Source organism: Hemicordylus capensis, chromosome 3 (assembly GCF_027244095.1).
Source record: "Hemicordylus capensis ecotype Gifberg chromosome 3, rHemCap1.1.pri, whole genome shotgun sequence".
Taxonomy (NCBI): Eukaryota; Metazoa; Chordata; class Lepidosauria; order Squamata; family Cordylidae; genus Hemicordylus; species Hemicordylus capensis.
In genome coordinates, this window is record NC_069659.1 from 111200068 (window position 1) to 111226247 (window position 26180).

The window sequence follows — 26180 nt, forward strand, 5'->3', positions numbered from 1 at the left end:
GGGGATTTTTTGAACTTGGGTCTCCCCGGCCCTAGTCTAGCACTCTAACCACTACAACTCCCACCATCCCCAGCTACAATATGTTGTGGCTGGGGATGATAGGAGTTGCCTTCGCAAAATGTGAGCCCTTTGGGGACAGGGAGCCATCTAATTGTTATTTCTCTTTGTAAACCACCCTGAGCCATTTTTGGAAGGGCGGTATAGAAATCGAATTATTATTATTATTATTATTATTATTATTATTATTATTATTATTATTATCTGGAGTACCACAGGTTGGGCACCCTTGGTTTATATTAAAAAACTGTGACCTTAATTCTTTGGTTTAGATTAAGGAACTGTGAGCTTAATTCAGCCCCTGGATGGAGCTCCGAAGCTTGCTGTTCCTTAATGTACGTCCAGGTCCTGAACCACTATTTTGCACATGGCTCCAGTTGATGGACCCCGGGGTTCTGACTGAAAACACAAAGCAAATCCTGCAAGCTTGAAGTCTCCCCAGCCTTGTTTCAGGAGATGACTGAAATACAGAAAGAAGTATCCATGAAAAGAAGACTCCATGTGACACAGGGGTGTGCGCGGCTAACTATCACTTCCAGGGCCGGACTGGGGGCACTGAGAGGGTGGTGGAATGTATGTGGGGAGGGTGCCAGCTTTTGAGCAGAATGGGTACTTAAGGGTGGGAGTATTCATTGCTGCCGAGTGTGGCGGGGTGTAGGGGCGTCCCGCGGGTGAGGTGCATCGGGAATATGCCCTGTTGCCCTGTGGGCCAGTCTGAGCCTGATCACTTCTCCCACCTATGTGTATCCTATGCATACCAAGCTTTTGGTTCTCTGCATCTGGTGTATGGACAAACAGGCCATCTCTGGAGCTCAGCATGCTTGCATAACCTACAATGATTGCCTGTTTGTCTGTAGAACAACCGACGCACACACATGCCATACGCCTTTTAGGTTTGGGAGTGCTGAAGACATGTACTTGAAACCTGATGACATTCCTATATGGGTTTGGGGTTATAGATATATTTGCATGTAGGTTTCAAATATTTTAGTTGCTCTTTCTCTGTAGCTGTCAGAATGCAAACACTCTTAGAAGCTAGTTTCCCATTAAGCAGCTTCACACAGTGAAGGTATTTCATTTTCTAAATGCCCCATATGAGATGAAGTTCAGTTCTTGTATAAATCATAACCTGGGACACTCAGAATATCTATCTATCTATCTATCTATCTATCTATCTATCTATCTATCTATCTATCTATCTATCTATCTATCTATCACTGTGTCCCCTCTATAGCTTGTGTTAGCTGTTCTAAACAATTTAGTGTAATGCTGTCTGGAAATAATCCCCCCGCCCCTGCCCTAGCAGTTTACTTGGTGTATGCGTGGGCGTATGTAGTGGAGGTGTCTTGGGCTTGCTAATGAAGCTAAGGACATGAATAATATTTGACTGCTGCTGCGTGATGCTTCTGAGAGTGGTGTTCATTTGTCTCTGTAGTTATTTGAGAGCAAGCATCCAGTGTGTGCATGCAATCAAACCCTTATCCCTCAGGTGTATTATTCTGCACCTCTTAATCTTGTCCATTTGAAAGATAGATTACTGATTAAAAAAGAAAAAGAAAAAAGAAAACATAGAGTCTGCTTTCTTAAAATTAGCTTGTGAATAAATGTGGATTTGATTTTCAGACAACACAGTGTCTGGTGGGGGTTAGTCTGTGTGTATGGCTGAGTGTGATCCACATAAGAATGAGTGGTGTTTAATGTAATTTACTTGCTAGCCACCCAACCTTTCCAACAAAAGCATATTGACAATTGCAGCTGCTGTCCACAGGATGACTTTCTATTCCATTTATTTTTCCGATGGGGGAGGACAAAACCCAAACAATTACGTCTCTTAGGACTTAGTCTTTTTCTTTTTCAATAAATGGGAAATGGCACATACAATACAAATCACAAAGAGCGGAGAAGAGAATGAAGCAATCTCTAGTTTAATAAAGGACAAATGGGATAAACCAGGAAGTCTAATTTGCCTGAGAAGCAAGGTAAATACACAAGCTGGTCTAATTAATTAGACTGATCATGTGTCCTATATCCAAGACATATTAAACTTGGCCAGACATGGAATAAAGAAAGAAAAGTCAAGTTACTGCCAGTTACAAGGAATAATTTGTAACATTTGATTTTGGAAGGCTCCTCTTTTTTCTGTCCAAAGCTCAATTTAAGAGGGAAAAAATTAAATATGCAGTGGCACATTGTGCAATTGTTCTCTTACCCGCCTGTTTATATGTTTGCTTCAAATTAAGGGTTTAGTGTCATGGAAACGGCTTCTTTATTTGGAAAGCTACTGCAGTGCTATGAGAAGCAAACAGAGTATGCATGAGAGAGAGAGAGAGAGAGAATGTGTGTTGTCTGGTTGGTCGGTCAGTCTGACATTCCTTAACATGCTTTCAAAAACCAGTTGCCTACTATACATGGAGAAATGCTCTTGCAATACTTGTTGCATGACTTTGGAGTATATTCCAAATCCTTTCAGCAAGGTCGCTTGTCACCCGCTAATTCTCATGGCTTCTATTTTGTAATTAAACTGTAGATTCCTATATTTTAATTATAAGAATTTCAGCTTCTGATGAATAATGCATGTTTATGAACTATATCTATTTTCACACAAATGTACTGATCCATTTAAAACAGGTGACTTCTGATTAGCCTATGAAACGTTGATTTCAACTGGGCTGTTTATGTTTTAGCTTCTTCAGAAAATATTCTTTTAGGATGTGCTGCGGTTATCAAAGACAAAAGAAGAGCTGGCAGTCAGAAACCATATCATGTTTCTAAAGCTTGGAACGTAGAACAGTTCAGAAGAACATCTTATTTTATCACTGGATTTAAATAAGAATTGGGGAACTAACCCTTTGGTACAACCCCTCCAGGCTTCCACAGAAAGATTCTCTCTCTAGTCTCTCCCTGGCTGAAAAAGATACTTTCTCACCCACAGACCTCTCAAACCAACTCTTGGTCTTGCCTTCACCATGGCATGGCAAAAGAAAAATAGCTGGCTGGTGGGAGGGTTCAGCGCCCTGGACACTCTAGTTGTCAGGCTACCTTGCTTTTGTTGTGCTGCGGTGTTCTGGGGCCTGCAGCAACCCCACTCCCAAGTACTTCAGGTGTCAGCCCAGCCAAGTCTGCTCTACCCCTTTGCCCAGGAAACACCGGCCGGGAGTTATTCGCACATGACTTCATGCTGTGGAGTAAATGGTGAGCGTAGCCACTTCGAACGACACTTGTGGCTTTGAGGGAAGCAGCCCCTCCCCTCTGCTCCAGGCTGCTGCAGGTCCCAGAATGCCACCGTGTGGCAAAAGAAAAGGGGCCAGCCAGTAAGACAATTCAGGAGCCTCCCTGGCCAGGCGCTCCCCTTCAGAGCCCTCCTGCTCTGGCTTAAATTGATTAACAAATTTTTATATTGCCCCAAACTTGCGTCTCTGGGTGGTTTACAAGAAAAAAAAATAACAGAAATTTAAAACGTTAGTTAAAACAAATAAATGACAAGAACAAACATTAAAACATTAGTTAAAATGAATGACAGCAAAAAGTTAAAACATCACAATTTAATTTTTAAAAAGCAATATTTAAAAACAATGTTAAAACTATTAAAACAGTATTTAATTAATTAAATACAATAGCCAACTCATGCTGGTTTTTTAGGTACAGTTTAAACTGTTTAGTTAAGCCAGTTAATAACAGGAGAAGAAACTTGAGTGGTGTTCACAGATACATGTTTAGGAAAAGGCAATACCGTTTTTTAACAATGGCCGAGTACAAAACAAAGAACGGTTTAAACAACAATGATCAAACACTTGAACAGGCAACATAGTTCAATTTCCACAAGCACACATATGATTATTAACTTAACTGGGTAGCAGAAACCACAATTTTGTTGTCCTTTATTGTATTATTTTTCATCAGAAGCTATATTCCCTAGCACTCTCAAGAGAGAAATCATTGCATGTTATATACAACTGATTGTGTGTCTCTCTTGTGAGAGCCTGACATGTTTTTATTGTTGCCCTGGAAAGGCAGATCTTTTATTATAATTCCTTCAGCTCTTGATTTGCAGTGTGCTTCAGTTTTCAGATAGTGGCTCAAGCCAGATGCTGATACTTTATTACGGCCTATGACCAGCTAAATCTACAATACAATACATCATACCTAAGAGGGGTATACAGCACACTGTTGGAGATGAACTTCCAGTGCATCGGCCTTTTGCACCAATTGTCCTAATGACCACTAGGGGCATTGGGAGTAGAGACAGTGAGTCAGGGTCTCCCTATCTGTCCCTACTCTATGACCCCTGAACTGACTCTGCAGCACTTCCTCTGCTGAGTCACAATCCTTCCTTTCCTCCTAGAGAGCAGATGGAAACATCTCTCTCTCTCTCTCCTTACCTATCCATTATGTAGTCCTTTAGATTAGATAGAGGTCTTTCCTATCTAAGTGATTTAACCAATAAATGTTTAGTGTTTAGTCATACAAGGATCTCCATGTGTTTTCTCTAAATAGCTGCAATATCCAAACCATCCTCTGCTACCTACTCTGTAACTGGAGTGTGTGCTCATTCCTTAGTGCTCTGCTGTTTTACCTATCGTGGGTAAAAATCAACAACCTCTAACACACACAACATGCAGCATTAAGTTACTAGCAACCTTACAATCCAAATTTAGCTGAAGTTAAGATTAGCTTTTGCCAGGGGCATAATGAGGCTGGAGTGGGCCCAGAGACAAAATTTTAAAATGGGCCCCTCGCTGATACACACACTCACTTCACATGTGACTTGCCTCTAGGGGGGCCCTCGAGGCGTGCGGCCCCCCAGGCAGCCGCCTCCCCTTGCCTAATGGTAGTTACGCCCCTGGCTTTTGCCGAGCACTACTTGCAGCGGCGCAAAATCTGGCAACTCTAAAAGTGATGGCTGAGTTCTGATCTGAAGAAGGAGGGAGACATAAAATTCATCAGACCTACCTGGAAGTTTTTCTCACGGGGCTTTTAAAGTCCTTTAACTCACATCTTCTCCAGAATGGAGGGGGCAAGTTCACATATTGGCCAGATTTAACCCAAAGTCTCTGTGAGTTATCAGGGAACAAGTTAACACATAATTTGGGTTTTCCACTGTGCATTAGAGTGTAGCCTGATTTATATCCAGGGTAAAAAAATCCACTCTTTGTGTCGTTTTTTTGGGATAACTTTGAGTTCACAGTAAAGCCTCCCAATAAACTCATGGTAAAGCCTACTGTGTGTAAAGGTCCCTGGCAAAGTAAGTAAAAAAGGAACAATAAAAGTATTGCGGATATCACAATAATAGGTGCAGTACAAAGGGACATGGGCCATTGTCTCAGCTTTGCCTGATCCACAAGACATATACATTCTATATATGGGATATATATATATATATATATATATATATATATATATATATATATATACCAGAGAGCCAGCGTGGTGTAGTGGTTAGAGTGCTGTACTAGGAGCGGGAAGACCCGAGTTCAAATCCCCGTTCAGCCATGACACTAGCTGGGTGACTCTGGGCCAGTCACTTCTCTCTCAGCCTAACCTATTTCACAGGGTTGTTGTGAGGAGAAACTCAAGTATGTAATAAACCGCTCTGGGCTCCTTGGAGGAAGAGCGGGATATAAAATGTAGATAATAATAATAATAATAATAATAATTTCTTGAAATCTTCCCTCAAGCACTGTTGAGGCGGGAACATTTTGGACCATGCCATAGTAAATGCCCTCCACTGTTTAGGGACCAAGAGCTTGGTAAGATATCTGCCTGGTGTGGTATAGCATATTTCCCTCCCTAGACTGATGTGAGTGGAGGCCAGACTCAGGTCTCTCTGTTGCTCAACATCTAAAATAGGTTGCCTAAGCTGGTCATTTGTGTTTGGTCATATCCCAGAGATATCTGGAAACTGCGGTGGGGTGGGGGGGAGGACTTTATGATGTGCATTTCCCCACCAAGCTCCTCTTCTAAACAGATAGAAAACCATTGGCTCGCATCGGGGCGAAACCAACTGGGAAGAGCCAGAAGTTGAAAATAAAAAGCCATGCCCTAGTCTCTACCTTCAATAGGCCTTCCTCTAACTGCAGAAATACAGAGGGACACACCATGCCAGCTGAAAAAAGACTTCAGGGATTTTGATTGAACTACTTCCAACAAGGTGCAGGAGTTTGCTTGCTGAGGTCCCACAATCCCTTATTTGACTACCCAAACACACTCTTAGGGAAACCCCCCTAAGATAGAGAACATGGATGTTACTAGGTTCTGACCTAAAGACTAGGGCCGCTACAGGGTGGGAGATGTGTGCCTCCCATATCAGGCCCAGAGGCAGCAGGGGGGCTGGTTGCACCCCACCTGTTTGAACTTGCCTGCCCAGTGCTGCCCCTCTTTTGCGGTTGCTGCTGCAAAGAGGGCAGCACTCTACTGGCCTCAATATACTTCATTGGGGTCAATAGAGCAGCACTCTATTGGTCTGACTATACTCCTGCTCCAGTGCTCCTTTTCAAAGGAAAATTGGGAGAATGGAGTGAAGGGAAAGGATAATGCTGGAGAAAGTAGGCCCTCTCCGGGAAGGGAAGGGAAGGTGATCTGGATCAGAGGGGTTGAAACATCTGTGTATACTTTGCAGCATTTGGGGGCAGTGAGATGTGGGGTGGGGTTGGCAGAAAAAGTTGCTTAATGCTTTTTGTACACCAAAGGGGGAGGCAAAAGTCCACCACACACTTGCTAATAAATTGTGGGTGGAGGGGCCCAATCCACATACAGTGGTCTATGCCCCCACATCCTGCTGGAATTCCTTTCTAAGACAGACAAATGAGACCTTTACAATGGTGAATCTGAACGTCTGAATTTATCATTGTATTTTGGATTTCTGAATTACCTGATGTAGCTTCCTATTTAAAATCAGTGCATTCACAATTCTCCATTCTTCCATTTGTTCATTTCTAGATATTGTCTAGAGTGTGTTGCGTGCAGAGATTTCTGTAGTTTGCAGTTTCTTTGGTTCATTCATGTCTACCCCTGCCCCACAGACATTACCAAAATGCAAAAAGCAGTCTTGAATTGATTGTACATGTAGTTGTCTTAAGATTCCTTTTCTGCAAGGTTTTATCATTGTGCAAGAGTGCACATGTACATCAACAAAACAACACACACAAAGAACCTCGATGTAGTCACACATACAATGGCCACATTCACACGTAATGTGAAACTGGAGGTTGGCAAACCAGTGGTCTGGCAACCGCTAGTAACAGGACGGGGGAGCTCTTCCCTGCTGCTCAGCTGCCATGCAAGCTCCATGGCCAGACGGTGGGCAAAGAGTCAGCATGTCAGCAGAGCAGCTGCGATAGGCCACGATCTCGAAGGGAGCATGCTGAATGCAATCGTGTATTTTTGGAGTGGTTGCCCATCCTTGGCATGGAAAGGGCATTTAAATCCCTTTAAACGTCATGCCATGCCAGGGCTTCTTCTGACAGCAATGGCACCACTGCCATCTTAAGAGCCCTGCACCAAAATAGTGCTGCACAAGCACGATGGGGAGGGGTTGGAGGCACTATCTCCCTGTTACTCAGGAAAGGGAAATGAAGAGTTCCTAGGAGGTGATATGTATATGAGGAAGTGCAAGGGATCCTCCCCCCTCTCTCTCTCTGGTGGGGTTTCATCCTTCCATGACCTAGGATGCTCTTGTGAGGGATCACTCTGGCAAACCAGTGCATTGGACTAGGTTGCCGTTTGCTGGCAGCTTGCTGCTGGTGGACTATTCCTCTTATGAGAAGGGCAGTCTACTGAGGAGGACCATGGAGTTGTAAACCCTAGGACTGCCATCAGACAGCATGCTCACAAGTTGAGCTAACCAAACAAAGAGGGCCCTGCTTGTGTTGGGCCCCCACTTTCTCTAGTAAACTATACCTCTCTATATACCTTCTCTATACCTTCCAAAAATGGCTCAGGGTGGTTTACACAGAGAAATAACAAATAAATAAGATGCTTGCCAAGATGGCTGGACATTAAAGTGCTTTGCTCCCTTAGAATAAAGCAACAATCTTATATATGTCCAGAAGCACAAATACTCCAGGTGGCAACATAAGCGGGGCACCCCACCACAGCGCTGGGATGGGCACATGTGTATGGGGCTCAGTGTTCCCTCTAACAGGAATTCCCAGGTGTTGTTGACTACAACTCCCAGAATCCCCAGCCAAAGGCCATTGCAGCTGGAGATGCTGGTAGCTGTAGTGGGAAGGGGAAATGCCCCTGTTTGTCTTTGCCACTTGATAGGCTGACAAGCTTGGGATGGGACATGGTGGCATCCATTTTGCTACTGCATTGATGGATAGGTAACAGGAGGAGCATGGCTTTTACTCAGAGAGGTGGACAGCAAGAAGCACTGCAGGCATGGAGTGGGCACAATCCCAGGCAGGTCTGCACCACTATCTCTATGATTGTGGTGTCCAAAAGAGAACAAAACTGCTGTTGTGGCGGTGTCCAGGTCATATTCAGCTTGAAATCACAGTTGCACGAATTCGGATGTAATGGAGTTCCAATCTCTACCCCATTTAACTCTGGTTTCATGTTATGTCTGAATTCAGCCAATGATGGCTTGTTGCAGGGTTTATCAATGTATATGCATGTAGAAGAAGAAAAAGATGCAAATGAACAGAAGAAACAGAAAGCTGTAGCAAACAGGCTCCATTTTTGGGATTAATTTTATAAATTACCCTATTTAAATGGGAACCCCAAGGAATGGAAAACAGAGCAGAGTGAACCAGAAGAACAAGAAAGAGACTAGGGCAGTGTTCTTAGCCCCTTCTCTGAATTCCTTTTCACATCTGTATACTCATCACTAAAGGCTAGCGGAAGGTACAGCTAAAAGCAATTCAAGATGTCACAGTGTGAGGTTTGAAGTCATAGTCATTCTTTTAAAAGTTCCATCCAGTCTTCAGCTGATGGGCAGAGCTTGGACATTTATCAGGCCCATGCCAGGATTTGTGGCTGCAGTTGTGTTTTGCCACCAAAGAAGCTATGGTATTACATCAGCACTGGCCTTGTTTCTGTGGGTCCTCACTCTGCACTCTGCTATCTTCTGCCAGCAGCTGACTCCAGTTCCTCACTGCTGTGCTACCTGCTACCTTGTGTTCCCATGGCTACAGGCTGATACACTCCAGCTCTTGCCTAGGAGTGTGACTGCAACTCAGGGTGGAGCATTTGTGTTGCATACATAAGATTCCAGGTTCATTCCCTGTCATCTCCATGTAGGGCTAGGAAAGACCCCTATATACAACCCTGGAGAGCTGCTGCCAGTCAGTGTAAACAAGCTAGGTGGATCAGTCATTTGATCCATACAAAGGGCTGCCCACTGTCTCATTGAAACAGGACCACCTGGGTAGTCCTGAATAAAAATGGTGATGTCCTTTCTATTGCGCATTTGAATATTGGCTTAAAGAACTTATTCAAATGGCAAATTACAAAACTTTAAATAATGTATTCAAATAGCAAATTACAAGTAGTAGAAGGTTAATTTCTCTATCCCTTTCTTATAGAAGTTCAATTACTTGTATATTACATCTTGATATGCAATTTTCTATTTCACCTAATTTAGCAGATAGATTATTAATGTAATCTGATGCATTAATGGGCCAAGCAACATTTCCAAGTAAAAACTTGGCAACCTTAGCAGGGCTGTCTAACCAAATTAATTTCAGCTATGTCTTAATCCAGTTACAGCAGTCTTTGCTAGAGAATAAGTCCAATATATTCTGTAAGTATGTATGTATATATTTCAGAGACCGTTAAACAAATTGGGCACAATCTTTTCCTGTTTGAGGACATACTGCTTGAATGGGAAGAGATCCTCATACAGGGCAATAGAGTTTAGTTTAGTTTCTTCCTTCCCTTCTACTGCATATGCCCCTTATCAGGATCTTCAGTCAGTTTAACAGCACAGAGAGGAAGGTCTAGACAGGATTGGGGGGACATGCATGGACCTGTCATCCCCATAATATCTTGTTGCCTTACTTCCACATGTTCCTGATAGGGTGGGATGCGGGAAGAACAGCATTCAAATGAGCTCTATAGCAGGGGTTCCCAACCTGTGGTTCTCCAGATGTTGCTGAACCACAACTCCCATCATCACCAGCCACAACTGTGGTTGGAGATGATGGGAGTTGCAGTTCAGCAACATCTGGAGGGCCATGGTTTGCAAACCCCTGCTCTATAAGAATCCCTCCATGTGTGGATACTGTGTTCTTGCACTGGGAAGAATTGTGCTCTTTTAATATTGGGTTGGGGTTGTGTGGGGGGTGGTTTTTTTTTGGTAGTACAATGGTGCAGTGGGGAAATGACTTGAAAAGCAAGGCAGAGGTTGCCAATTTGAATCTCCGCTAGTATCGGGGCGTCACTAGCATTAGACAAGGGGAGACAGTTGTGGGGGGCCCCCACTACCTCAAGGGCCTCCCAAAGACACATCACATGACTCCCCACCCGCCCTTTTTGCACCCCCTATTAATATTGAGTCTCTTGGAGATCTGCACTTTGGCAGGAGCAGAGAGCCAAGAAAGGGTTAACTTTTCTCCCAGCCCTATTGGTTCTCTTGGCGTCTTGTGCTCTTCCCCCGCTTGGAATTTGTATGGAACTGCAGAGCCCAGGAAGTTGGCTGTTGGCTTGTTGGTCTCCTTCCAAGAACGAAAGTAAGAAGAAGACATTTTGTAAAAATCAACCCTTTGCTGCTTGTTTGTTTGTTTGTTCGGTGTGTGATTTGTTCCCCTTGGTCAAGCTACCATGTTCAAGCTACCCCCACTCCCATGAACCGTGTGTGTGTTGTACACGTGAGAGAAGTCCCATCCTGTGTGTGTGAGAGAATTCTTAAGCTTAAAAATTTCCCCCCAAAGTATGCCAAAACTATTCTAGTGAAAACTTGTAAGAAAAACCCTCCCCATCCCAACATTATACCTTGTTGTGAGGAAATTAGTTAGTGCAAAAGTATTAAAAGCTTTGAAAAGAATTCGGGAGGGGGGGTAGATGCTCTGACAAAATGGATGTTTTTATTTTTGTTCCTTTTAGTTCCTCTGTGTGTGTTGCTTTCTCTCCCCCGGCCCTTATCAAAAATATTTATATGCTGCCTTTTTAGCAACAGAGTTCTCACAATGGCTAAAATAGCAAAATATGAGAAAATGGTTCTCTTAACATGTTTCCCCTTTTAAACATTATTATTTTATTGCATTTTGCTTTGTGCTTGTAGCATGCTCCTCCACCAAAAGTCTATTGTTGTACTGTGTACACTTGCTTCAAAATAAGGCTTTGCAAATCAGTTCACAAGAAACTCATTTTTAAATTGCACACGAAATGATTGGTTGTCTTTAAATTCTGCAGAATTGGGGTAACTCCATATATGACATTCTGCTCTCCTATTTGAAATCAAAATGGTGGCTTTTCTTTCTGTAGTGTATAGACACACTATACATTGTATATATACTGTAGTATATAGATATACACTATAGTTGCATATGATTTTTTTGCGTATGATTTTCTTGCTTAAATGAAATGTACTAAATAAAAGATCAAACTGAATTGCATGCTGCTGTGATTGGTGTAAAAATGCTATTTGAATATGCTTCTGAGTACATGCTTAGGATTGGAGTGCATGTGGCTGAATATGAATGACACACATCCTGTTCTTCCTCCAAAGAGGTCAGTGTAGTATACATGTTCTTCCTCCCTACTTTTATCCTCACAACAATCCTGTGAGGCAGGTTTGGAGGGGAGAGAGTGTCTCAGCTAAAGTCCCACAGTGAGTCTCATGACTGAATGGGGAACGCAAGTCTCCCAGTCCTAGTCTTGAGACTCTAATCACTACACCATACTGGTTCTCAGCTGAGTGCGTAGGATACAGGAGAAATCTGATGCAGGAGAAAAAGGAGATTCATTTTTAGCTGTGAAGCAAGCTAGTGGGGAGGAGAATGTTGAATACCTTTAAGAGAGCATGAAAGGGTTTCATTATCAAAATGTGGGGAAGTTGTGGGCCCAAGCCTTGGATCTTTTAAGTACCTAGCAACATTTTTGTAAGGGAGAGAGGAAGAGTGATACGATTTTCCTTGCAAAAACTGGTATTAGCAGGTATGTTCCGAATTTCTTCTAAAAATAAAAACAATCAATCTTTCCGTGAGTGTATTTTAGTGTAAGAAGTAGTGAATTCAGCTAATTAAAGTGGGGGGGAGAGAAAAGGAATGAGAGAAAGAGCAGAGAGGAGGAGGAAGATAGGTGGTGTGAGGTGGGCGCAAGGCTATGTGTGGCTCACCAGAGGTGTATCAGAATCTAATCTGGCCCACCACCAAATTTTAGTTTGACACCCCCTGGCATAGTGCATTTGCAAGAGAGAGAAAATCCAAGCCCCAATATTTATATAGGAGGGGATCTTTTATGGGGGGCAATTCTTGTTGCACCCTCTGTAATTTCCTGCTGGATCTGCCCCTGTGAATTAGATTAAATGTGAACTAGATATTCACTGTATTCATAATGGGGGTGTGAGTGTGAATGCACTATATATTGTGAAGTGTGTTTGTATGTGTATATCAGCGAGGGGCCCATTTTAAAATATTGTCTCTGGGCCCATTCCAATCTTGCTACGCCCCTGGCTAGTATGTTCCCCAGACTATGGGAAACACCTATATCGGGCAGTAGTGATATAGGAAGATGCTGAAAGGCATCATATCATACTGTGCGGGAGGTGGCAATGGTGAACCCCTCCTGTATTCTACTAAAGACAACCACAGGGCTCTGTGGTTGCCAGGAGTCGACACCGACTTGACACTTTACATTTACAATTTCCAAAGATATACAAGGGCCTATGCTGTCCGAATCTTAGTCGTCTCAGATAACTGTGTATTGCTGAATTTCTGTGTAACTTTACCTTGTAGTATTTGACCTTCTGTTTTTCTTGACATTTTGGATGTTTGTTTTGTGGAGAACTTAGGTTGTTAACACAAAATGATTGATTCCATATAAGAGTGCCTGTTTTCCATTCTAAATGAATCATGCGTATTTTATAGGTTTTCCTTCCAGTTTTTATATGACAGCCGACAGTTCAGTGACGAGTGAAGCAAGATATATTAACTTGTTTCTTTATTGACCTCTCCCTCTATTCTAAAACTCAAGAAAGGGTTAAGAAATACTTTCAAATAATAATAGATTATTTGTTGTAGAACTGAATAACAGTGATTGAACACTTTCATTTACCCTTGTGTGAAAGCACAATAAATGTGATTGCTGTGACTTTTCTAGCCCAGAAAAGAGGAAAAATGCCTTTCATTACAACCCCTAGCTCAAGTATTTGGAAGGTGTGAATCGAAGGCTAAGATGAGCAACTGTGTTCTGCAATAACTCTGTCTCAGGAGGAAGTCCTGAATGATGCTGTGTTATTCCCAGATTTTTTTATTTTAAAAAGATTTTTATTTAATAAGAAAATAGGAAGAAATAACATGATTGCCTTATCATCTTTTGAACTTCCAGTAGTTAATATGACATATTACATATGCTAATATAAAATTCCACTCTTTCCCAGCCTTCATTCTCACAACAGATGTTGCAGAAAGATATAAAATAAAAACACCCCAAATCTTGGGTGTGGATCTTCACCCTGTGCTATATTATAATTTATAAAAAGGTTCCCAAGTTAACACAAATGTTTCATCTGAGTTGTTCCGCAAACAAGCAGTGACTTTAGCCATCAAAACATATTCCAATAACTTTAGTAACCAGTCATCCACGGTCGGGGTTGCCTGTGACTGCCAACTGGCAGCATAAAGAATGCTGGCGGCAGTAATCATATATAAATAAGGACAACTCCGTGTGTTTAGTAGGTATACAGGGTTTAGTCATATTTAACAAAAAGAGCTCAGATGAGTAAGGAAAAACCTATATTTAAAATTTGTTGCATCTTAAGGTGAACTTTCCCCCAAAATTGTTGTGCTTTGCCACAAGTCTACCACATGTGATAGAATGTCCCCGCATGATTCTTCCTTTTCCAACAATCTCCTGGGTAAGTGCTGTCCATCTTTCTGATGATCACAGGAGTAATATACCAACGAAAACACATTTTGTACCAGTTTTCTCATAGGGTACTATTTGACGTAAATTTAATATTCACCTTCCATTGATGCTCCCATTGTTGAATATCAATTGTCCTGTTTAAGTTTTGCACCCACTTAATCATGCAATCTTTAATCTGTTCTGTTTCTGAGTCGTATTTCAGCAGCAGTTTGTATATAAATCCCAATAAATGATCAACATTTTTGGTTATTAATACTTCAAATTCCATTAAGTCTCTGAGGTTACCACCTTCTTTTTGTATTTCTTTCTGCACTATCGAACTAATTTGTAAATATTGACACCATGAAAGTTCCTCGGACCATTCCAAGGTGAGAGTTTGAATAGATTTAGGTTTTGCTTTTCCAGTAGTTAAACTTTGCATGCTATATGCCTTCTCTCTACAAAGGTCAAACTTATTAGATTTTTCTACTTCATGAAAAAAAAAATGTTTAAAATGGATGCTAAAGGTGATAGGTCCGGGAAAGGCGAAAAGGTGAAAAGATCCTTTTCTTATACCGGTACTTATCCCAGACACTTAGCAAACTGTTTCTGATTTTGTGGGATTTTATTTCCTGGTTATTTCTTTTTATGTTATTCCATAAAAACATATGTAATCCATCTGACAGATCTCCATGTCCATAGTCGCACAGACATGTCCATAATCGCACAGACCATCTGACAGACCTCCATGTCCATAATTGCACCGTATGGTTCTCTGATCCAATCTGAGATCCATGTCAAACAACTGGCATGGTAGTATAGTTTCAAGTTAGGGACAGCAAATCTTCCCTGTTCTTTTTCATCTTGCATAATCCTAAACTTAATACTTGGCTTCTGATAAGCACAAATAAAGGAATTTATATGCCTCTGCCATATTTTCAATGTCTTATCTTCAATCTTAACCAGAATAATTTGTAATTAAAAATTCATTCTTGGCAAAATATTCATTTTAAGTGCTGCTATCTTTCCCAGCCAAGAAAGATTTAGTTTTCTCCATTTATTTAAGGCTGCTAAAATGAGATTCCACACTGGTAGGTAATTGTTGATTCCACACTGGTAGGTCTCTATTGTTCCCTGTTAAATTAATCCCCAAATATTTAATAGGTTTTGCTGTCATCTGAAATCCAGTCTTATCTTTCAAATACAATAATACCATTGCTGACAGATTTCATGTGATGATCTGTGTTTTGCTTTTGTTAATCTTGTATCCTGAGATCTTACTATACTGGTTTATATGCTCCATTATAGCATCTAGGGAGTCCTTTGGCTGAGTAATTGTGAGAACCACATCATCAGCATACAATTTTATTTTGTGCTCTTGGTTCACCATCTTAATTCCGTGAATTCTTTGTTCCTACCGAATCTTCTTTGCCAGAGGTTCGAGAGCCAAAATAAACAACAGTGGAGAAATAGGACATCCTTTTCTGGTACTCTTGCTGATGGCACATTTTTTGGATGGAATCCCGTTCACTATTATCTTTGCCGATTGCTCCTGAGAGATACTTTGAATCCATGAAAGGAAATTTGATCCACAGTTCATTCTTTCCAAAACCTTAAACAGAAGGCACCATTTCAGACTATCAAAAGCTTTCTCTGCATCCAGGAAGATCATCGCTGCTTCACTCTTCCTCTTAGAAATATCATCTATTGCATTCAGTGCAAATCGCAGGTTGTCTTTCATATATCTCTTCAGTACAAATCCTGTTTGTTCTGAATGTATTATGCCAGTCAGAAAGCCCTTCAGCCTTCCTGCCAGAATTATTGTAATCTACATACAACAAAGAAATTGGTTGTATTATTCAGGTCGAGTTGCATCTTTCCCATCCTTGTAGATAAGAGAAATGAATGATTCTTGCCAAGAGGAGGGTAACATATGACAGTATAGTATTTCATTCATTACCTGAGTCTGTGGGCTAACTGATATTTCCTGAAAGTACGTGTAATAGACTGAAGAGAATCTATCTGGGCCAGGTGTATTATTCTTTAAACATCATGTTGCCACTTTTGTTTCCTCCTTGGAAATTGGTTTGTTCAGTAGTTCTTTCTGGTTATCCATGAACAATGTTATCTGTAGATTTTTTAAGTACTGTGCAACTTCCTCCGGATCCATCATTTCCTTTCTGTATAATTTAATATAATAATCTGTAAATGGGTCAATCATTTTATCTGTATTTGAAACAAACTCTTCCCCGTTCCATATGGAGGTGTTAACTCTCTTCTCACGTTTTTTTCTCAGTTGGTATGCCAGTAGTTTATTGGGTTTATTATCCTTCTCGAAATGTTTTTGCTTTGCATAAATCATGTTCTTGTATATTTCTTTTGCTTTTATGAGATTCATTTGTTTACAAAGCTCCTTTATACTCTGCCTTATGTCTTTCAAAAGATTCATCTTGTGAGTCATTTCTAAGCAGTTCAGCTTATTTAGTAGGAACGCCTTCTGCTTTTGCTGATCGTTCTTCCTTTTCGAGGCCTCCGAGATAAGCAATTCTCTCATAAAAGCTTTACTAGAGTCCCATACAGAGAATAATGAGACTTCTGATGTCATATTTCTCTGGAAGGAACTCTTTAATTCATCTTGGCATTTCAACTTAACTTCTTGCAATAACAGAAGATTGTTCAGTCTCCACCTTCTTGGCCCAGTGTATTCTCTGTTAAGTCTAATTACTAGTGGATTATGATCAGCATATGTAAGCGGGGCCACTTCCACCTCAATCAGTCTTGGTAATGCAAATTTCAAGATCATACACATATCTATTCTGGAGTAAGTTTGATGGGATAGGGAAAAGAAAGTATAGCCCCTTTCCAAAGGGTGCTTGTATCACCATGCGTCTTCTAAAGACAAAAGTGTCAGAGCGTTTCTTGGCAATATGCCAGAGTTCTTCTTGTGTTGACCTGATTTGTCCAGGGTTAGTGAAAGAACTGCATTCCACTCTCCCATCACAAATACTTCTCCTTCATCTATCTCCAGCAATGACTGAAAAATCTGCTCATATATTGGGTCTTGTTATCATTTGGAGCATAAATTGAAGCTATTGTAATTTTAATTTGTTGCTGAGTTTGGAACCTCAGTATAATATATCTTCCAGCTGTGTTGTTTATTTGTTCTGCCAGAGTCCATGATAAGTCCTTGACGTAAATCACCACTCCATTTTTTTTGCATCCCCAGAGGCTACATAACTTTGACCCAGAGATTTACTGTCCAACAAATTAACATTAATCAACTTAATATGAGTTTCTTGAAGGCAAATGATATCTGCTTCTTTTTTCAATTCCAGAAAAAAACCCTCCGTTTGAATTGATTATTCAATCCATTGACATTTACGTTGAATATTTTTATTTCATCCATGATTCTAAATTCTTAAAATAGTTTTTTTAGTCCTTCCTCCCCTCTCTAAAAGGTTGAGACTTGACCCTGTTCTGCATCTTCTAGTTGGTCCCTGTCCAAGGTTTTATCTGGCACAATTAAGGTGTCTCTTAGCTTAAAGGTTCCAGAAAGCATTTTGCATCTTGGGATGTGTATTTCTGTGCCTTCCCATGGTCCATAAAAACTGCCAGACAAAAAGGTATTGCCCACCTGTATTTGATTCTTCTCTCCTGAAGGGTAACAGTCAGAAACTTTAACTCCCGGTGCTTCCTTAAAGTATTAATAGGAACATCTGGTAAAATCTCAATCCACTTGCTCCCTTGTTCCAAAGGAGAGACTCTTTGTGCATGAAGAATTGTTTCCTTGGCCCTTTTGTTTGTAAATTTTATCATGATATCTCTTGGAAGATTCTTATCTTGGGCATACCTGGAATTCATTCTATAAATTTCTCGGATATCAAGTGAGTCTTCTAGATCAAGTACCAAAAATTGAAAAAGAAGAGATTCAATCTCCTTTTCCAGATTCTCCTTTCCCACCTCTTCTCCCACACCACTAATCTTCAAATTACAGGCACGTGATTGGAATTCTAAATTCTCCACCTGCTGTAATATGAGAATTGTATTCTCGTCTTATCTTTGTGGTTTCCAGTTCCTTTGTGGTTTCCAGTTCCTGTCATCTGATGAATAAGTTGGTCATGCTCGGCTAATTTCCTTTCAGCTATGTCAAATCTGGATTTCACTTCTGTTTGGAAGGAATCCAGTTTTGATTCAATTTGCTGCATCAATTACGGAATTTGTTCTGTTGTGCTGTGTAATTCTGTAGCAAAGATTTCTTGCAGTTTGGAGAGGGAGATAGCCTCCTGAGACAGTGGTGGTGTTTTCTTGTTGGCTCGGCCCTGCAGCCTCTTCGGGATCTCCTTCTATATCAGCTCTATCACCTTCTCAATCCTTCTTCTTACCCATTTTTCTGGATTGTGAGAGAGAAATGTTCCTGCTCAAATACTTTCTCATTAAAATTATCAATGGCAAAAGCTGTTTTTCCTTGGGAACTCACAGGATTTAAAAGAGCTCTATGTTTTAGCTAAATTATTATTATCTCCATATCTACAAGAATTTCTATTACACTGTTCCAAGTTGTTCCAAACAACAAAGAAATTTCACTATAATTTCCCTAATTTAATACACCAGCCATTGTAATGAAATTAATTACAAATTTAGCAGAAGCTTCTATGCTATTGGATTAGAATTCTCTGGACAATTACAATAAGCTGATTTATGCTGTCTAAAGAAAACCACAACAATAAAAAAAGGGAGAAAGAAAATTATCTAATGTCTCTGCCATTTATAATCCTAAAGGAGGTAACATCTGTCAAAAAGAAAGAGGAAGAAAAAAAATAACGTCTAACGTCTCTGCCAGTTATAGTTCAATTCCATATACACCAGTTACTCAAAAACGCCAGGCCAAACTAGGAATTAAAATCCAGTAAACCCTAATAAGAACCCCTCTTAGTACAATACAGAGATTCAATGCATTAAGTATTCAGAAAGCCTTGTAGCAATAGCAATAGCAATAGCACTTACATTTATATACCGCTCTATAGCCGGAGCTCTCTAAGCGGTTTACAATGATTTTTAGCATATTGCCCCCAACATTCTGGGTACTCATTTTACCGACCTTGGAAGGATGGAAGGCTGAGTCAACCTTGAGCCCCTGGTCAGGATCGAACTTGTAACCTTCTGGTTACAGGGCAGCAGTTTTACCACTGCGCCACCAGGGGCTCTTACATATGAGGCTTTTAACTCAGTGAAAATGTTCAATACTCATAAAGTGAGATAAATGGTAGTCTGGCTTCCTCTTGGGGTGGCCAGCTGAGACTGCAACCCAATGAAATAAGATACTCTGACAGGAGTGGGGAGAAGTAGATTCGTCTGGGGAAAATTTACTTTGCGCTCACAAAGAGAAGATATCACATCAAGAAAGATTTATGAGTTTGTGGGACTGATTGTTAAAAATAGTTCCAGATAAAAATAAGTTCAAAATCTCAAATTAAAAAGACTCAAAAAAGAGAAAAAAAGATTGTAATCCAGAGTGCTTTATCTCCCTTAGAGTTATCCCTTTAAATCCCATTACACAGGGTAGCCTCCATCTCAGCAGATCTTCTGAAAGTCACAGATGTGAAACTCTTCCTACAGACTCATCTGCAATCACTCCCCCCTCATTACATTTATAATCCAATCACTGTTCCAAAAGGAGTGTGGAAATGTTCGGAAAGGAAAATAAATAAATAAATAAATATCGATATCTATCTATCTATAGATATAGCTTTCTCAACAGATGCAGTAAAAGAAACCACTAGATTGTAAAAACAAACAGTTAAGCCATAAATCTCATCATTTGCCTCCAACCTCTAGTCTTTTGATATCTGAATATCTAAATGCTTAATTGTTGTAGCTCTGTAATAAATCAGCTCAGAGTATCGGAAAAGGCACTTGGGAATAAACAAGGTAAGTATTTTAGTCTTTAAACTCTGATTAAATCCTGGTTTAAAAATAAAGAAGAAGAAAAAGGTGGCGGGGAAAGTATTTTACAAATCCAAGACATCAGCAGTTTTAAAGTTTTAAACTATATAGCAGGTAAACCTCTGGAATGCAGATTACGGCAAATCTCTCCCATGGTCTGAGAGTGCAGATGGTATTTGCTTGAAGAAAGGTTCCTCTCCGGGATCGCCCGAAACATCCGAAATCCTTTGAAGACCCAAAATACTTCTAAGGCAGCCCCTAATCAAGGAAACTGGCTCTTACTCCTGTAGCCAGCCTTGACTGGCTGGGAAAATATATAAATCATGAGAGGAGCATCATTTTTTGGCGGTGCAAAAGGAGCACCGTTTTTTCAAACTGAGCAGTGAGGGGTCATCTTGCTTGTCACTCAGGTTTTTTTAAACTGTCTCATAGAAGTGAGGCTCCTTGTGCTCCTCTTGACCTCCTACCAGCATTTTCCCATGCCATTGTGGACAACAAAGAGTAGTTTGAAAGTGTTGTAGCTATATATTCATCTAGTTATTTTCATGCAAGGATTTCATTATGAAGATGCTACATATCTATCTATATAAAATTCTCTAAGGTGTAAAGGTAAAGGTAAAGTGTGCCGTCAAGTCAATTTTGACTCCTGGTGACCCAGAGGTTTTCTTTGGTAGAATACAGGAGGGATTTACCATTGCCCCCTCCCATGCAGTATGAGATGATGCATTTCAGCATCTTCCTATATCGCTGCTGCCCGATATAGGTGTTTCCCATATTCTGGGGAACATACTAGTGGGGATTCAAACAGGCAACCTTCTGCTTGTTAGTCAAGCATTTTCCCATTGGGCCACTTAAGATGACCCGTAGCTAATCCCATGCATGGCAGATCTCACGAGAGTTTGTGAGGAGAAGCACGATGGTGATTGGGCAGTGGAGATTCCATATGCAGATCGGGAGGAGGAGCCTGTGGCACCATGGTGATTGGGCAGTGGGGATTCCATATGCAGATAGGGAGGAGGAGCCTGTGATGGTTAAGGTCAGTTTGAATGCAACTGTTACTGGTCGGAAGATGTTCTTGTTTGTAGAGGAGAGGAATCGATATACAGTGGTCCCTCTACTTACGAAATTAATCCGTTCCGAATGCACATTTGTAAGTCGAAAAGTTCATAAGTCGAAAAGCGGTTTCCCATAGGAATGCATTGGGAACGGATTAATGCGTTCCGGAGCCTAGAAAAAAGACCCAGACCCCCAGTAAGGCTTGCAAACTGCACAGGAACATTTCTTTTCAAGAATAAACAGGCAGTAAACAGGCAGGCAAGTCAAGGAAACCGCATGTAAAATTCGTAAGTCAAGGAAACCGCATGTAAAATTCGTAAGTCGAGGAAACCCCATCTAAAAATTTGTAAGTCGAAAAAACCGCATCTAAAACCGGATCTAAAACTGCTGTTTGTAACTCGAAAAATACTTATGTCGAGTAGTTTGTAAGTCGAGGGACCACTGTATATAAAAGGATAGTGGGCAGGGGTCTGCGAAGAGAGGGGTCGTGAGGGAGGAAAGAGCACCTTCAGGATATGGAGGCTGCCACTGTGTGAATTAGATGAGGAAACAAGATGAACAAGATCTGTTAACTCAGGAAGGGAGTGAGGAAGGGAAGACAGACAGAGAGGAAGAGTGAGTGGAGGAGGGAGAAAGAGAGAAAAAGAAGGGAGGGGAAGAGAGAAAGAAGGAAGAGTGAGGGATGGGCCTGAGCTTGTCAGCACCCAGTGTCACGCCCTCGAGCTCCGACAGTGAGGAGGAAGGGGAAGCTGTCAACTTTCCAGCTGAGTCAGGAGTGTCTGAGGGGCAGAGCCCGGCTGTCAGCGTTCATGAAACGGCTGTGGTAGATCCAACTAATGATTTAGAGCAGGCACAACAACCTGAGTCAGCAGAAAGCGTGAGAGACCAATCGGAAGAACAACTATGCAATGAAACACTGACACCACAACAATGCAGGCGCACTAAACGCAGAACACAATTAGAATCTATTAGAAGGAGCAAACGCCTCTTGCTGAAGGCTGATAAGCCGTGAATTATTGCCAGCTGGGAGCTATCGGCTTCCACTATAAATCCTGTCACCAGCCGTCTACTCCTTGCTGAAAAACAACGTACGTCATTCAGTCGATAGCGTTCAGCCAAGCTGTGAACTTCCCTGGCATTAGGCCAGGCCTTGATACCCTGAGGGGAACGAGCAGCCATGGCAGCGCCTATTGGCAGCAAGGAAGGGCACAGTCAACCACTTCTGCAGTTTGGGGCTACCATGGCCCTTGACGGAGGCAGGCAGGCAGGCAAGGAAGGACCTGGTCAACTGCCATTGCTGCTGCTCTTGTTGCTGGGGAGCAACTCTCTTGTGGGGAGCAGCAGCAGTGTGGCCTAGGTGAGGGTGGGGAGGCCTCTGGGCATAGGGGGCTGCAGCTTGGCCAATAGGCACCAGCAACGCTGTGGCTGTGACCAAGAGGGGTGAGGGGGATACAGTAAAGGGATGGAGGAGTGACCAGACAGGTGAGGGGGATGGAAGCAACCGGATGGGGGAGCAGGAGCAAGAGGCTCTGGTGAGGGTGGAGAGATCTCTGAGGTGAGCGGGCTGTAGTAGAGGGTGAGGGGAACAATCAAGTACTAGCACGCAGATGCTCTGTGCAGTTTAAGCTAGTTTTTACTAAGTGCTTTAAGCAGTTAAGCAAAATAAGTATATATATATATATTTATCTCTGTTATCAGAAAAAAGGAACCATAATTTAAGCAATTAAGCATATATAAACTTTCTGATCCGGCAGAAAGACAAGATTAGGTGCATACATGGACATAACAAAAGCCCACTAGTGTGGGGTGGTGCGATGACTCTGGCTATCTATAAAATAAAGCTTCTGTCAAAGATTTAATCCCTATTCAGATATTATGTTGAACACTCATAGATGTGTTTGTGTGAATGACTGTAACTGTGCTCATTTACAAGGTGAACCTGGATACAGGTCTCTCAAATGCATGATGCAGATAGAAAGTATACTGCTGTACCTGAGTTCAAGATAATGTGGTCATAACTGTACCTTTGTATAGATTTGTATGTGTGTACACTGTACACTCATTGTATAAGTATTCAACATAATGTCTGGCTAGGGCTTCAGTTTACTGAAAAACAGTAGGGAAAATTTCTCTCCAGATCTTTGGTTCACTGCATGTCAGGAACCCACCCTGACACCCCTCTCAAGTCCAGGGAGGTGATTTGTTTTTATATTGTTTTATAACAACTTACTAGTCTCCAGGTTCTGGGAATTTATTCAGTTTTTATTTTCTTTCGCTGCCACCATATGATTACTTATTACCCTGCTCTCAGTACTCAACACCTTGGTTACATAGCCTCGCGAGTGCAGGATAGGCGTATATGTTCAGTATACAAATGTAACAAAATTTGAGGTGTAGAACAAAAACAAGAGTAAGTTTATTGTTTACAACTGATTGGAATAAAGATCTCTGCAAAGCAGCGCACATAAACATCTCCACAAAGCTGCTAAGTACATTAGTTGTTTAACTCTCTGAGTAGTTTTTCCTTCTTGATAAAATGTAACGTTTAGGGAGGTGATATAATGGGGATAGAGGTAAATAAAACTTGGTTTGCAGACTTAGTGAATCAACTCAGACCTTTCTGTCTGTCACCAGGAGGTTTCACTTCTGGGCACTTTTCACATTCAAAGTTTCTTTCCCAGGCTTAACACTCCCCCACTTTTAGAGCACTGCCCTGGTGTACTGCTTGTTTCACAGTCTCCACAAATTCACCTCTTAAGTCTCATACAAACCCCTGAACAATCTCTCTTGTTCAGATCACATAAACCAATCCCTCTGCTATGTTCTGTCCAATCTTTCACTCCTAACAATCAGCTCCAGCTACTGCCAACTCCAATTGTTTTCTCCTAACCAACTGCCCTTATGTAAATCCCTCCCCACGAACATTCCGTGCCTGGTTACTATGGCAACACACACTCTCATACACTCACTCTCCAGCTCCTATATGTACGTTACATCACACTGCATTAGTGATATTTTTATCCTGTTTGTTTGAATAGGATGAAGAATTTAGGATCAAATAGCTTTCTTTAGATCAATGGCAACAGATAGGTTTATTTGCAAGGATTCCATACCTTTTGCTGTGTTTCAACTGCTCAGCCTTCCCTACCAGACTTTGTTTCTGGTGGTGGAAATTCCACATTTGAAGCAGCCAATCAAGACAGAGCTTCAGTGTTCTACTGTGCTTTCAGCCCTTTGGAACATAGTTTGTTGTTATGCTCCCCTCTGACAGTTATGCCAGGGAACCTGATTTGGTGGCCTCATTGCCCAGGTCTGAGCCAATATTTATCTACCCATCTACCTATCATATTTATATACTGCATGATATGTATATCTCTAGGTGGTGTACACAGTTATTTGAAGTATTCAATCTTTCTTCAGATCTAGAGTTGGGGACTTTGATTTTGGTGTGAGTTAGAAACCCAATTCAGACATTAGGCTGTATGAGTGTACAGATGTCTGTACAGTTGTATGTGTGTTTATGTGAATGACTGTACCTGTGTTCCTTTTAAAAGTGAAACTGGATACAGGTCCTTCAAATGCATGGTACAGACAGGAAGTGCACTTCTATACCTGTGTTCAACAGAACATGTGAACGACTGTACCTGTGTACAGACCTGTACCTGTGTACACTGTACACTCATTTTACGAGCATTGACCATAATGGGCCTACAGTGGCAGAGTAAAGGAGGTACTGATTATACCAATTCTGGAGGGAATGCCACTGTAGATCCCAAAGTTAAAATGCAAAATGAATTAACTAAATGTCTGTGTAATGAGTGAGAATATGATTCACTGATCACTTAAACAGGTATAGTAGCTTCACTAACTCTAATAGGACAAAAACAGTATAAGCTATGAGGGAAATTATGCTCTAAGATGCAGACTAATTCCATGTGCTCTTGTTCTTTGCACTCTGAAATGAGCATACAAATTTTGATGTTCAAGGTCATTCTTTTAATTTGTAGTCCTCTCTGAGAACCTTGTGTTCATCAAGAGATGAACAGACTTTACTTATTTATATTCACAGTTTTACTTCTGTATAATTTTTACTCTGAATATTGTGTTCTGTCTTGTGGTTGGAGCAAAATAAAGGACAGCAATAATTGATACAACTGTGATCGCCAGACGTGTGTGCACTACAAGTGGTGAGATTATTTTCTGAAGTAAAATGGTTTCTCTTTTTGCCTAAGGTTAGTCTTGGGTATTTGTTGTTTTTGGACCACAGCTTCCATCATCCCTGGATTCATGGTTTGTCATTGAAAATCTCATATGCTACCAGAGAATCTACACTCAGAACACCTCAGAAACAACAGAACCCAGCACCCCATGAGTTAGCAACCCATGGCAGTGGTTGGCACCCTATGTGCACTACACCACCACTTGCTCCCGGCCACCCCAGTGCCCACCAGGTGGAGTTATGGGTCTGCTGAAACCTCCATTATTCCCTAGGGAGAAAAACCTTAAAGACGTGTAAACTTCAACAATTCCTAAGAAATCAGCCCTTTGCCCTATTCCTTTGGAATCTGGGTTGTGGCAGGCACCCCTTGGGGCACTGCCACCCAATCCACTGTCTTGCCCCTCAGGCCCCCTTTCTGCCCCAAATCTTCCCCAAAGACATGTAAACTTCAGAAATTTTTTAAAAATCAGCCCCTTTCCCAATTCCTTGGAATCTGGGTGGCAGCAGGCACCCATTGGGGCACTACCACCACACCCACTCTTCTGCCCCCAAAGCCCCCTTTTGACCCCAAATCTACCCCAAATATCATCAATATCACACATCAACAACAGCAGCAGAGCTTTGCAAAGAAACGGGCAGATTTCAAAAAGGTCATGCACATCCACATCCCAGGCACATCCACATCCCCCTCCCGAAATGCAATTGATCTACACACAACAGTGTGAAACAACAACAATGAAATGCACACTGCCCCACACAGTGTGCACATTGTCCCACTGGCCAATGAGAGTAAATTTTACCCTTAAATTTCCTTTAAAAGAATAAGGAGGCAATTGCCAGCAGATCAGCCCATGCTTTTGCTGGCCAGTCTGCAGGCTGGAAGGGCCGGCGATTCAAA

At 41.5% G+C, this 26180-nt stretch overlaps 1 long non-coding RNA gene across 3 annotated transcripts in view; it reads left to right on the forward strand.

Annotated features, from left to right (window-relative positions):
- The first annotated feature begins 10667 nt into the window (after positions 1-10667).
- Positions 10668-26180, forward strand: part of LOC128349230 (uncharacterized) — a 72348-nt gene continuing 56835 nt past the window's right edge. For 2 of the 3 annotated variants that reach the window (XR_008318639.1, XR_008318637.1), the window contains exon 1: positions 10672-10727. This is a non-coding gene — a long non-coding RNA (uncharacterized LOC128349230). Of the gene's footprint in view, positions 10728-26180 lie in introns of all 3 variants that reach the window. The other variant, XR_008318638.1, reaches the window with a different exon arrangement.